We start from the raw sequence: 12,616 nt of genomic DNA on the forward strand, positions 1-12,616 counted from the left end.
AGTAGATCAATCTTCGTCCAGGAGATCCAGATGTGGGGTAACGGTCGGATTAATGGAAACCCCCTTCCCATATTTGGGATCTGTAGTGAGCCGCTCCCCCCGCCTGCTTTGGAGATGCCGGCGCCCGCGCTCGCATGAATGGAGGTTAGAGATGCTTGGCGTCTCTGAAAAGGATAGAGACGCGGAGCTGCCGCTGCCGACCTCGGGGCGAAAGGAGGGAGGGGGCGTTGCATAAGCGCCTTATGTAAGCGTTCCCGTCTGTCCCCGGAGAAGGGAAAGGGGGGCCCGGGCAGGCACCTGCTAAGCCGCACGAACAGCCTGGCTGGGTGGGTGGAGGAGAGGAGATCCGGCTGGCGGTCCAAGAGACAAATCAACTCCCTCCCCCCTCCACGAGAATAACAGAATTGGAAGGGACCTTGGAGGTCTTCTAGTCCAACCCCCTGCTGAAGCAGGAGAACCTGGCTGGATGGAGCAGAGGAGATCCGCCTGGTGGTCCAAGAAACGCATCAGCTGCCCCCTCCCCAAATAACAGAATAATAAGAGTTGGAAGGGATCTTGGAGGTCTTCTAGTCCACCCCGACCCCGTGCCTAAGCGGGACACCCTACACCAGGGGTGTCCAAACTTGGGAACTTTAAGACTTGTGGACTTCAACTCCCAGAATTCCCCAGCCAGCTGAGCTATGCTGGCTGGGGAATTCTGGGAATTGAAGTCCACAAGTCTTAAAGTTCCCAAGTTTGGACACCCCTGCCCTACACCGCTTCTGACAAATGGCAGTCCAATCTCTTCTTGAAAGTCTCAAGTGATGAAGCCCCCACAATTTCCGAAGGCAACTTCTGTTCCATTGTTTGATTGTTCTCACTGTCAGAAACTTCCTCCGTATTTCTAGGTTGAATTTCTCCTTGTTCAGTTGCCATCCATTGTCTCTTGTCTGTCCTTCAGGTGCTTTGGGAAATAGCTTGACCCCCTCCTCTCTGGGGCAGCCCCTCAAACATTGGAAGACTACTATCCTGTCTCCCCTGGTCCTTCTCTATACTACACTAGCCATGCCCGGTTCCTGCAACCGTTCTTCATATGTTTGAGCCTCCAGTCCCCTCATCACCCTGGTTGCTCTTCTCTGCACTCTTTCCAGAGTCTCCACATCTTTTTTATCGTGTGGTGACCAAAACTGGATGCAGGATTCTAGGTGTGGCCTTACTAAGGCTTTATAAAGTGGTATTAGTACCTCCCTTGATCTTGATTGTATCCCTCCTTTAATGCAATTTAGGATTGCGGTGGCTTTTTTGGCTGCCGCTGCACACGGCTGGCTCCTATTTAGCTGGTTGCCCACTAAGACTCCAAGACGCCTCTCACAGTCACAGTCCCTCTCCAATATCATTTCAGGTGGTTGTCCAATCTCTTCTTAAAATCTTCCAGTGTTGGAGCATTTCCAACTCCTCCAGGCAAATTGTTCCACTGATTCATTGTTCTAACAGTCAGGAAATTTCTCCTTAGTTCTAGGTTGCTTCTCCCCTTGATTAGTTTCCACCCATTGCTTCTTTTTTTAAAGCAGAAAACTGAGCAACATTGCAGCACAAGGAAAAAAAATGTGGATTTGCTGGGTGACTAGAAGAAAGGACACAAAGATAGCAGAGTAGTTGACTATGCATCTTCATTTTCCAGTGGTTGATTGTTGTCACTGTCAGGAAGTTCATGCAATGGGTGGAAACTAATCAAGGAGAGAAGCAACTTAGAACTGAGGAGAAATTTCCTGACAGTTAGAACGATTAATCAGTGGAACAGAAGTTGCCTCCAGAAGTTGTGAATGCCCCAACACTGGAAGTCTTTAAGAAGATGTTGGATAGCCATTTGTCTGAAAGGGTATAGGGTTTCCTGCCTAGGCAGGGGGTTGGACTAGAAGACCTCCAAAACCTACCTACCTACCTACCTACCCACCCACCCACCCATGCACAAACACACACACACACATACACATATCTTAAATTTCTTGACTGCCAATCTTACTACTAGATAACTGCGGGCTTTTTTTCAATAATAAAAAGATGAAATATTTAAAAACCTGTACAGAATACAAACTAAATCATATAAGAAGATAAATAAATGTTAACCGAAGGGAATCAACCATTGATTTGTGCCTAAAAATACAAAGAAATTGTTTTCTGGGCTTGAATTCAATAAACCATCTAGCGATCACTGCTTATTTGCGGTCACATGCCAATCAAAACAAAGAGCAGGAAAAATGACATCGCAAACTTGGATTGATGGTTTCTCAAGATAGACCAGTTTAACCAATAATAGAATAGAATAGAAGCTTAATACAATAACAGAGTTGGAAGAGACCTTGGAGGTCTTCTAGTCCAATCCCCTGCTTAGGCATGTGATGAAACCCTACACCACTTCAGACAAATTGCTATCCAACATCCCCTTAAAAACTTCCAGTGTGTTGGAGCATTCACAACTTCTGGAGGCAAGTTGTTCCACTGATTAATTGTTCTAACTATGAGGAAATTTCTCCTCAGTTCTAGGTTGCTTCTCTCCTTGATGAGTTTCCTGCCTAGGCAGGGGGTTGGACTAGAAGACCTCCAAGGTCCCTTCCAACTCTGCTATTGTATTGTATTGTATCCTTAGTTCCAGTTTGCTTCTCTCCTTGATTAGTTTCCACCCATTGCTTCTTGTCCTGCCTTCAAGTGCTTCGGTTGTTAATTAACAAAATTAAGTGAGCGTTGCCCCATTTTACAATGTTTCTTGCCAAACAGAATATTATCAGATATGGAAAAAATGGTATAGGTCAGTGGTGGGCAACCTTTTTTTTCAACTGAGCCAAATCTCGCCAAAACCACGATTGAAATTTACTTTGAGAGCCACATTTTTAAAACCGAAAATACATAGGATGGTACACTGTTTTTAGTTTCAATAAGTTTTTATTGAGAATATTCTGCATGCAAGTATCCACATAGGTCGGGAGGATACAAATAACACAACTAATAAAACAAAAACTTTAGAACGATATTATTTATCGATAACGTTAAATTCCGTAAAATTTGCCTTACAATGTAGAGAAAATTACATCCTGACATTGACTGACAAAGTCACAACCACTAATGTGAACATTGGCCTTGCATTTCCTTGGATAGTTTGAGTAAGTCAGGTTTGTATGTTGTTTTTAATTTCATCTCTCTCTCCCACTTTCTTTCTTTTTTTCTTTTTCTTTCTCTCTCTCTCTCTCTCTCTGGCTCTTTGTCTCTCTCTCCCTCCCTCCCCCATCTCTGTCACTCTGTGTGTGTGTGTCTGTCTGTCTGTCTCTCACTCACTCTGTGTGTGTGTGTGTCTGTCTCTGTCTCTCCCTCTGTCTCTCTCCCCTCCCTTCCTCTCTCTCTGTCACTCTGTGTATGTGGGTGTGTCTGTCTCTCACTCATTCACTTAATCACTCACTCTGTGTGTGTCTGTCTGTCTATCTTTCTCTCCCTCCCTCCCCCTCTCTGTCTCTCTCTGTCTATGTGTGTGTGTGTGTCTGTCTGTCAGTCTCTCTCTGATTCCCTCCCTCACTCCCTCTCTCTGTTCCTCTCTCTGTCTGTCTTTCTCACTCACACACACACACACACACACACACACACACACACTGTGGTCACCTTGTTGAGTGTTCCAATCACATTTGAAACACTCAACAACTGGCCTGCATTTATGGTATTTTGCAGCATTCTGCAGTCATAGGACCAAAATTGGTTGTCACTCGCCCGGGCTTTTGCAGAAGCTTCCCTCCGAAGCCCGAGAGGAGGGAGGGGAGCGGGCACCCGGCACACAGAAGAGCCGCATTAAAGGGTGTAAAGAGCCGCATGTGGCTCCCGAGCCGCGGGTTGCCCACCACTGGTATAGGTGAATGGAGGAAAGAAACAAGGATCAATGAAAGAAGCCAATAAAGCCCCCAAATAGAAGTTAAGGAGAATTAACATCTATATATGCACTCAAGAGGGTTTACATTTATTAGAGGTAATCACCCAATATATCAGATAGATGAGTAAAATAAGAGGGTTAAAAATGGTGAAACTCAAATGAAATGTATTTGAAGGGGAAATAACATAAGGAGAATTGTACCGATTTGAAATTGCTATTAGAAAGTTCCTGTTCGCACTGTATTGTGTAAATGTAGTGTAAGTCTAAGTTCTCTGTGTGTATTTTGTATGTTTGAAATAATAATAATGATAATAATGATAATAATAATAATAGAAAAAGAATGTTTCTTGCCACTGTTGTTAAGTGACTCACTGCCATTGTAAAGTTAGTAACATGGTTGTTAAGTGAATCCAGCTTCCCCAATGACTTTAAGGTCGCAAAGAGAGAACACATGATACTGCAAACATCACAAATTCACGCCAATTGTCAAAGTGTCCAGATTTTGATCACGTGACTCTGGGACATAAATATGAACCCGGGGTCAAGCGTTTAAATTTTGATGGCGTGACCCCGGGAATGCTGCAACGGTTGTAAGTCTGAAACACTCAGAAGTCACAGTTTTCATTGCCGTTGTAAGTTCAATCACTAAACAAATGGTGGTAAGTCTGGGACTACCTATATTGTCTACCTAAACACCACCGAGAATTCTGTTTTGACCTTTTATTTAGATGATTAGATGAGATCAGAAACTAGATGGTCTTCATTCTTGCTCTATTGGATCAGTTTTTCGGTTCTCTGGTTGAGATCTGTGCCATGTTTTTAAGATGAGATTTGATAGGAGTAACTGTGAAAGGGATCTTGGAGTTCTAGTGGACAAGCATTTAAATAGGAGCCAGCCGTGTGCAGCAGCTGCCAAAAAAGCCAACACAGTTCTAGGTTGCATCAACAGAGGTATAGAATCACGATCACATGAAGGGTTAATACCACTTTATAAGGCCTTGGTAAGGCCACACTTGGAATACTGCATTCAGTTTTGGTCACCACGATGTAGAAAAGATGTGGAGACTCTAGAAAGAGTGCAGAGAAGAGCAACAAAGAGGATTAGGGGACTGGAGACTAAAACATACGAAGAACGGTTGCAGGAACTGGGTAGGTCTAGTTTAATAGAAAGAAGGACTAGGGGAGAAATGATAGCAGTCTTCCAATATCTCAGGGGCTGCCACAAAGAAGAGGGAGTCAAACTATTCTTCAAGGCACCTGAGGGTAGAACAAGAAGCAATGGGTGGAAACTAATCAAAGAGAGAAACAACCAGGAACAAAGAAATTTCCTAAGAATGAGAACAATTAATCAGTGGAACTACTTGCCTCTAGAAGTTGTGAATGCTCCAACACTGGAAGTTTTTAAGTGGATGTTGGATAGCCATTTGTCTGAAGTGGTGTAGGGTTTTCTGCATAAGCAAGAGGTTGGACTAGAAGACCTCCAAGGTCTCTTCCCACTATTCCTATTCCCATTCCCATTCCATTCCATTCCTCATTCTATTCTATTCATTCTCTATTCTATTACATTCCATATTTTCTATTCTATTCTATTCCATTCCATTCCATTCCTCATTCTAGTCTATTCCTTCTCTATTCTATTCCATTCCATATTTTCTATTCTATTCTATTCTATTCTATTCCATTCCTTATTCCATTCCATTCCATTCCATTCTATTCTATTCCATTCCATTCCATTCCTCATTCTATTCTATTCCTTCTCTATTCTATTCCATTCCATATTTTCTATTCTATTCTATTCTATTCTATTCCATTCCATTCCATTCCATTCCATTCCATTCCTCATTCTATTCTATTCCTTCTCTATTCTATTCCATTCCATATTTTCTATTCTATTCTATTCTATTCTATTCCATTCTATTCCATTCCTCATTCTATTCTATTCTATTCCATTCCATTCCATTCCATTCCTCATTCCATTCTATTCCTTCTCTATTCTATTCCATTCCATTTTTTCTATTCTATTCCCTTCTGTTCTCCCCAAATCCCAACTTACCTGAATGGGCGCACCTCATTCGTTGACGTGAGCCATCTCCCGCCTTCCCACCCGGCTCCTCCAGAGCGGCTCTCTGAAATTAAACGCCGACAACAGCCAACTCAATAAAACATCACAGCTCATAAATTCAGAGCCCGGCTAAGATTCAATTAACGGCCGCCCTGTTCAGGGACATCTGTCTTGGGCTGCTGTGTCTTTGCTGATGTCACTCGGTCGAGCGGTTTCTCTGAACGCGGCCAAACACAATTTCGAAGGAATATATTGCTTTATGAAAATGATAGCTATGCGACCGCAGTCGAAGTGACATGTTGGTGGCCGGCTGAGAAACGCAGGTTCGAATATAAAATAAATCGTGTACTGGCGCGATGGCTCAGTGGCTAAGATGCTGAGCCTCTTGAGCAAAAAGGGCAGCAGTTCAGCGGTTCGAATCCCGAGCGCCGCGTAACGGAGTGAGCTCCCGTGACTTGTCCCAGCTTCTGCTAACCTAGCAGTTCGAAAGCAGGTAAAACATGTAAGTAGAAAAAATAGGAACCACCTTTGGTGGAAACAGCATTCCATGCGCCCTTTGACGTTGTGTCATGCCAGCCACATGACCACGGAGATGTCTTCGGACAGCGCTGGCTCTTCGGCTTTGAAACGGAGATGAGCATTGCCCCCTAGAGTCAGGAACGACTAGCACATATTTGCGAGGGGAACATTTACCTTTAATATCATTCAACTCTCTCTCCCCTCTCTCCCTCTTTCTCTCCTTATCCCCCCTCCCTCTCTCTCCCTCTTTCCCTCCCCCCACTCTCTCTCTCCCTTTCCCTCTCCTTCCCTCCCTCTCCCTCCCTCCCTCTCCCTCTTTCTCTCCCTCCCTCCCTCTCTTTCTCTCCCTCTCTCCCTCTTTCTCTCCCTCCCCCTCCCTCTCCCTCCCTCTCCCTCTCTCTTTTTCTCTCCCTCTCTCTCCCTCTCTCGCCCTCCCTCTCCTTCCCTCCCTCTCCTTTCTCTCCCTCCATCTCCTTCTTTTTCTTTCTCTCTCCCTCTCTCCCTCCCTCTCCCCCCTCTCTCCCTTTCCCTTTCCTTCCCTCCCTCTCCCTCTTTCTCTCCCTCTATCTCCTTCTTTTTCTTTCTCTCTCCCTCTCTCTCCCTCTCTCTCTCCCTCCCTCTCCCTCTCTCTCTCCCTCTCTCTCTCCCTCTTTCTCTCCCTCTCTGCCTCCCTCTTCCTTTCCCTCGCCTTCCCTCCCTCTCTCTCCCCCCCCCCCGCCCCAGTTTTCGTGATCTGTCCTGTTAGCTTGGAGATGGTAGAGCCCACTGTGTTAGGGACATGTAAATTTTTTGTTTCTTCTGAAGGCCGGTAGATGGTGTCCAAGAAACTCATTTCTCCTTCTTTGCCAGCATTGGCAGCTGATGTTTACACTTGCGCCTTGACAATGCATGGAGATGGCCTAACAGTGACATTCTTGTGTCACTGATGAGCAAGCAAACACCATGGCGTGCTTATGATTTGGGGGAGGGGGGGGAGTAATTAGGTCATTGCATGGATACAAACTTTGCAGAAAAGAAGCAGGGTCCCAGATAGTCTGCCAAACTTTCTGATTAAAGAGAATATTTATAGCTCACTGTCGAACTGAGAGTGTTCCCTCCCCCTAAAAGCACGAGGCAGAGTCCTGGTCCCGACAAAACCCCTTTTATTAAACGAATGTGAATTCCTCCCATTCCCCTTCAGCCAATGCCTGGCAAACAATCTTTCAAAGGTGGATTTATGACCACAGACCTTATCTAGCTTGGAAAGCTGCCATGTAAGTATTTTCCAAATGCCATGCTGTGCAAAGAAAGACTTGGCACAGAGTCTCTGAGATTCACGGACAGATCTTCACACTCCTGAAACATATTGAACGACTGAATGAACAAATTGTTTCCTGCAAAAGCCCATTCCCCTTTCGCTCCTCTTTTATGTCCTCTGGGAGGGGTCATTCACCGTCCACCTGTGGCTTTACTCCCAATTCTACCCTGATTTCTGAGTTGTTCTTTTCTTCTGGCAGCTCTGCGCATGCACACACTAGGAACAGGCTCCAGCTGTTCCTCTGCCTCACTGCTGTCTAGCTCCATAGGCACCTGATAACTGTCAGACGGCCCTGGCCCCATCTCTGCCTCCAATGCAGAGCTCTCGTCAGAGCCTTCCCCAGACTCCAGGACTGGTCCATGTTCCTCCCCAACCCTCCTCAATTTCCGACTCTGCTGCCAGCTCACAAGAGAGGGGTCCTTGACACTCTCTGAGCTTTGTAGTTTTCTTGCAGACATTTCCTTACTAACAAGGTAACGTCATCAATGCTAGAAGGGGATGGGCTTTAGGAGGAGGAGGAGGAGGTCCTTGGTGCTCTCTGAGCTTGGTGGTTTTCTTGCAGATGTTTCATTACCCAACTAGGCAACATCATCAGTTCTAGAAGGGGGTGAGTTTTGCAAAAAGGAGGAGGAGGAGGAGGAGGAGGAGGAGGAGGAGGAGGAGGAGGAGGAGGAGGAGGAGGAGGAGGGAGGGGTCTGTGAGCTTAGTTGTCTCCTAGTTGCTAATGTCATGCTTTTTAACCGCTATACCAGACTGTCTCTCCAACACACCCCGGGAGTCCTGAAAAAACAGGTTAGGAATGGCCCATAATAGAGAAGATCTGTTTATTTAGGAGTCGAAAACAACTTGATGGCATAGAATCAATCAGTTCTTTTAAAAAAAAAATCTCATAAAAGTATGAAGAACAAACCTACTTAACTTTTCAAGATCAGGCAAGGATGGCCAGATGTTTCCAATTACTTTGACAATATAATTACCTAGACCTACATATATACTGGAATATATTTTGACAGTATAATTACATATGTAATTCCACAATACCTGTGGGAACATCTAGCTAACCCCTTTTTAGGGTAAGCTACCCAGGGTACCCACCCTTGGGAATATCATCCTCTTGGAGCCTATATATTTTGGGTTCTTTTAAAATGTATGGATACCCCAAGTTTAATTATTTTTGTAAGCAACTCAAGGTGGCAAATATATTTAGGGTGCCTTCTTCCTATTTTCTCCACAACAACAAACCTCTGAGGAGGACTGGGCTGAAAAGAGAGAGGGACTGGCCTAAAGTCACCCAGGTGGCTTTAATGATTAAGGTGAGACTAGAACTCTCAGTCTCCTGGTGATTGACCCAGAGTCACCCAGCTGGTTTATATGCCCAAGGTGGGACTAGAACTCAATATCTCCTGGTGATTGGCCCATAGTCACCTAGCTGGATTTCATGCCTAAGACGGAACTGGAACTCACTGTCTCCTGGTGATTGGCCCAAAGTCACCTAGCTGGATTTCATGCCTAAGACGGAACCAGAACTCACTGTCTCCTGGTGATTGGCCCATAGTCACCTAGCTGGATTTCATACCTAAGACGGGACTAGAACTCACTATCTCCTGGTGATTGGCCCATAGTCACCTAGCTGGATTTCATACCTATGGCTGGACTAGAACTCACTATCTCCTGGTGATTGGCCCATAGTCACCTAGCTGGATTTCATACCTAAGACGGGACTAGAACTCACTATCTCCTGGTGATTGGCCCATAGTCACCTAGCTGGATTTCATACCTAAGACGGGACTAGAACTCACTGTCTCCTGGTGATTGGCTCATAGTCTCCTAGCTGGATTTCATACCTACGACGGGACTAGAACTCACTATCTCCTGGTGATTGGCCCATAGTCACCTAGCTGGATTTCATACCTAAGACGGGACTAGAACTCACTGTCTCCTGGTGATTGGCCCATAGTCACCTAGCTGGATTTCATACCTAAGACGGGACTAGAACTCACTGTCTCCTGGTGATTGGCCCATAGTCACCTAGCTGGATTTCATACCTGATGGAACCAGAACTCACTATCTCCTGGTGATTGGCCCATAGTCTCCTAGCTGGATTTCATACCTAAGACGGGACTAGAACTCACTATCTCCTGGTGATTGGCCCATAGTCACCTAGCTGGATTTCATACCTAAGACGGGACTAGAACTCACTATCTCCTGGTGATTGGCCCATAGTCACCTAGCTGGATTTCATACCTAAGACGGGACTAGAACTCACTGTCTCCTGGTGATTGGCCCATAGTCACCTAGCTGGATTTCATACCTAAGAAGGGACTAGAACTCACTATCTCCTGGTGATTGGCCCATAGTCACCTAGCTGGATTTCATACCTGATGGAACCAGAACTCACTATCTCCTGGTGATTGGCCCATAGTCACCTAGCTGGATTTCATACCTAAGGCGGGACTAGAACTCACTGTCTCCTGGTGATTGGCCCATAGTCACCTAGCTGGATTTCATACCTAAGGCGGGACTAGAACTCACTGTCTCCTGGTGATTGGCCCAAAGTCACCTAGCTGGATTTCATACCTGATGGAACTAGAACTCACTATCTCCTGGTGATTGGCCCATAGTCACCTAGCTGGATTTCATACCTGATGGAACCAGAACTCACTGTCTCCTGGTGATTGGCCCATAGTCACCTAGCTGGATTTCATGCCTAAGGCAGAACTAGAACTCACCGTCTCCTGGTGATTGGCCCATAGTCACCTAGCTGGATTTCATACCTAAGACGGGACTAGAACTCACTATCTCCTGGTGATTGGCCCATAGTCACCTAGCTGGATTTCATACCTAAGGCGGGACTAGAACTCACTGTCTCCTGGTGATTGGCCCATAGTCACCTAGCTGGATTTCATACCTAAGACGGGACTAGAACTCACTATCTCCTGGTGATTGGCCCATAGTCACCTAGCTGGATTTCATACCTAAGACGGGACTAGAACTCACTATCTCCTGGTGATTGGCCCATAGTCACCTAGCTGGATTTCATACCTATGGCGGGACTAGAACTCACTGTCTCCTGGTGATTGGCCCAAAGTCACCTAGCTGGATTTCATACCTAAGGCGGGACTAGAACTCACTATCTCCTGGTGATTGGCCCATAGTCACCTAGCTGGATTTCATACCTAAGGTGGGACTAGAACTCACTGTCTCCTGGTGATTGGCCCATAGTCACCTAGCTGGATTTCATACCTAAGACGGGACTAGAACTCACTATCTCCTGGTGATTGGCCCATAGTCACCTAGCTGGATTTCATACCTAAGACGGGACTAGAACTCACTGTCTCCTGGTGATTGGCCCATAGTCACCTAGCTGGATTTCATACCTAAGACGGGACTAGAACTCACCGTCTCCTGGTGATTGGCCCATAGTCACCTAGCTGGATTTCATACCTAAGACGGGACTAGAACTCACTATCTCCTGGTGATTGGCACATAGTCACCTAGCTGGATTTCATACCTAAGACGGGACTAGAACTCACTATCTCCTGGTGATTGGCCCATAGTCACCTAGCTGGATTTCATACCTGATGGAACCAGAACTCACTGTCTCCTGGTGATTGGCCCATAGTCACCTAGCTGGATTTCATGCCTAAGGCAGAACTAGAACTCACCGTCTCCTGGTGATTGGCCCATAGTCACCTAGCTGGATTTCATACCTAAGACGGGACTAGAACTCACTATCTCCTGGTGATTGGCCCATAGTCACCTAGCTGGATTTCATACCTAAGGCGGGACTAGAACTCACTGTCTCCTGGTGATTGGCCCATAGTCACCTAGCTGGATTTCATACCTAAGACGGGACTAGAACTCACTATCTCCTGGTGATTGGCCCATAGTCACCTAGCTGGATTTCATACCTAAGACGGGACTAGAACTCACTATCTCCTGGTGATTGGCCCATAGTCACCTAGCTGGATTTCATACCTATGGCGGGACTAGAACTCACTGTCTCCTGGTGATTGGCCCAAAGTCACCTAGCTGGATTTCATACCTAAGGCGGGACTAGAACTCACTATCTCCTGGTGATTGGCCCATAGTCACCTAGCTGGATTTCATACCTAAGGTGGGACTAGAACTCACTGTCTCCTGGTGATTGGCCCATAGTCACCTAGCTGGATTTCATACCTAAGACGGGACTAGAACTCACTATCTCCTGGTGATTGGCCCATAGTCACCTAGCTGGATTTCATACCTAAGACGGGACTAGAACTCACTGTCTCCTGGTGATTGGCCCATAGTCACCTAGCTGGATTTCATACCTAAGACGGGACTAGAACTCACCGTCTCCTGGTGATTGGCCCATAGTCACCTAGCTGGATTTCATACCTAAGACGGGACTAGAACTCACTATCTCCTGGTGATTGGCACATAGTCACCTAGCTGGATTTCATACCTAAGACGGGACTAGAACTCACTATCTCCTGGTGATTGGCCCATAGTCACCTAGCTGGATTTCATACCTAAGACGGGACTAGAACTCACTGTCTCCTGGTGATTGGCCCATAGTCACCTAGCTGGATTTCATACCTAAGGCGGGACTAGAACTCACTGTCTCCTGGTGATTGGCCCAAAGTCACCTAGCTGGATTTCATACCTAAGGCGGGACTAGAACTCACTGTCTCCTGGTGATTGGCCCATAGTCACCTAGCTGGATTTCATACCTAAGGCGGGACTAGAACTCACTGTCTCCTGGTGATTGGCCGAAAGTCACCTAGCTGGATTTCATACCTAAGGCGGGACTAGAACTCACTGTCTCCTGGTGATTGGCCCATAGTCACCTAGCTGGATTTCATAC

Source organism: Natrix helvetica (assembly GCF_964273705.1).
Source record: "Natrix helvetica genome assembly, chromosome: 3".
In the NCBI taxonomy this organism is placed as follows: Eukaryota; Metazoa; Chordata; class Lepidosauria; order Squamata; family Natricidae; genus Natrix; species Natrix helvetica.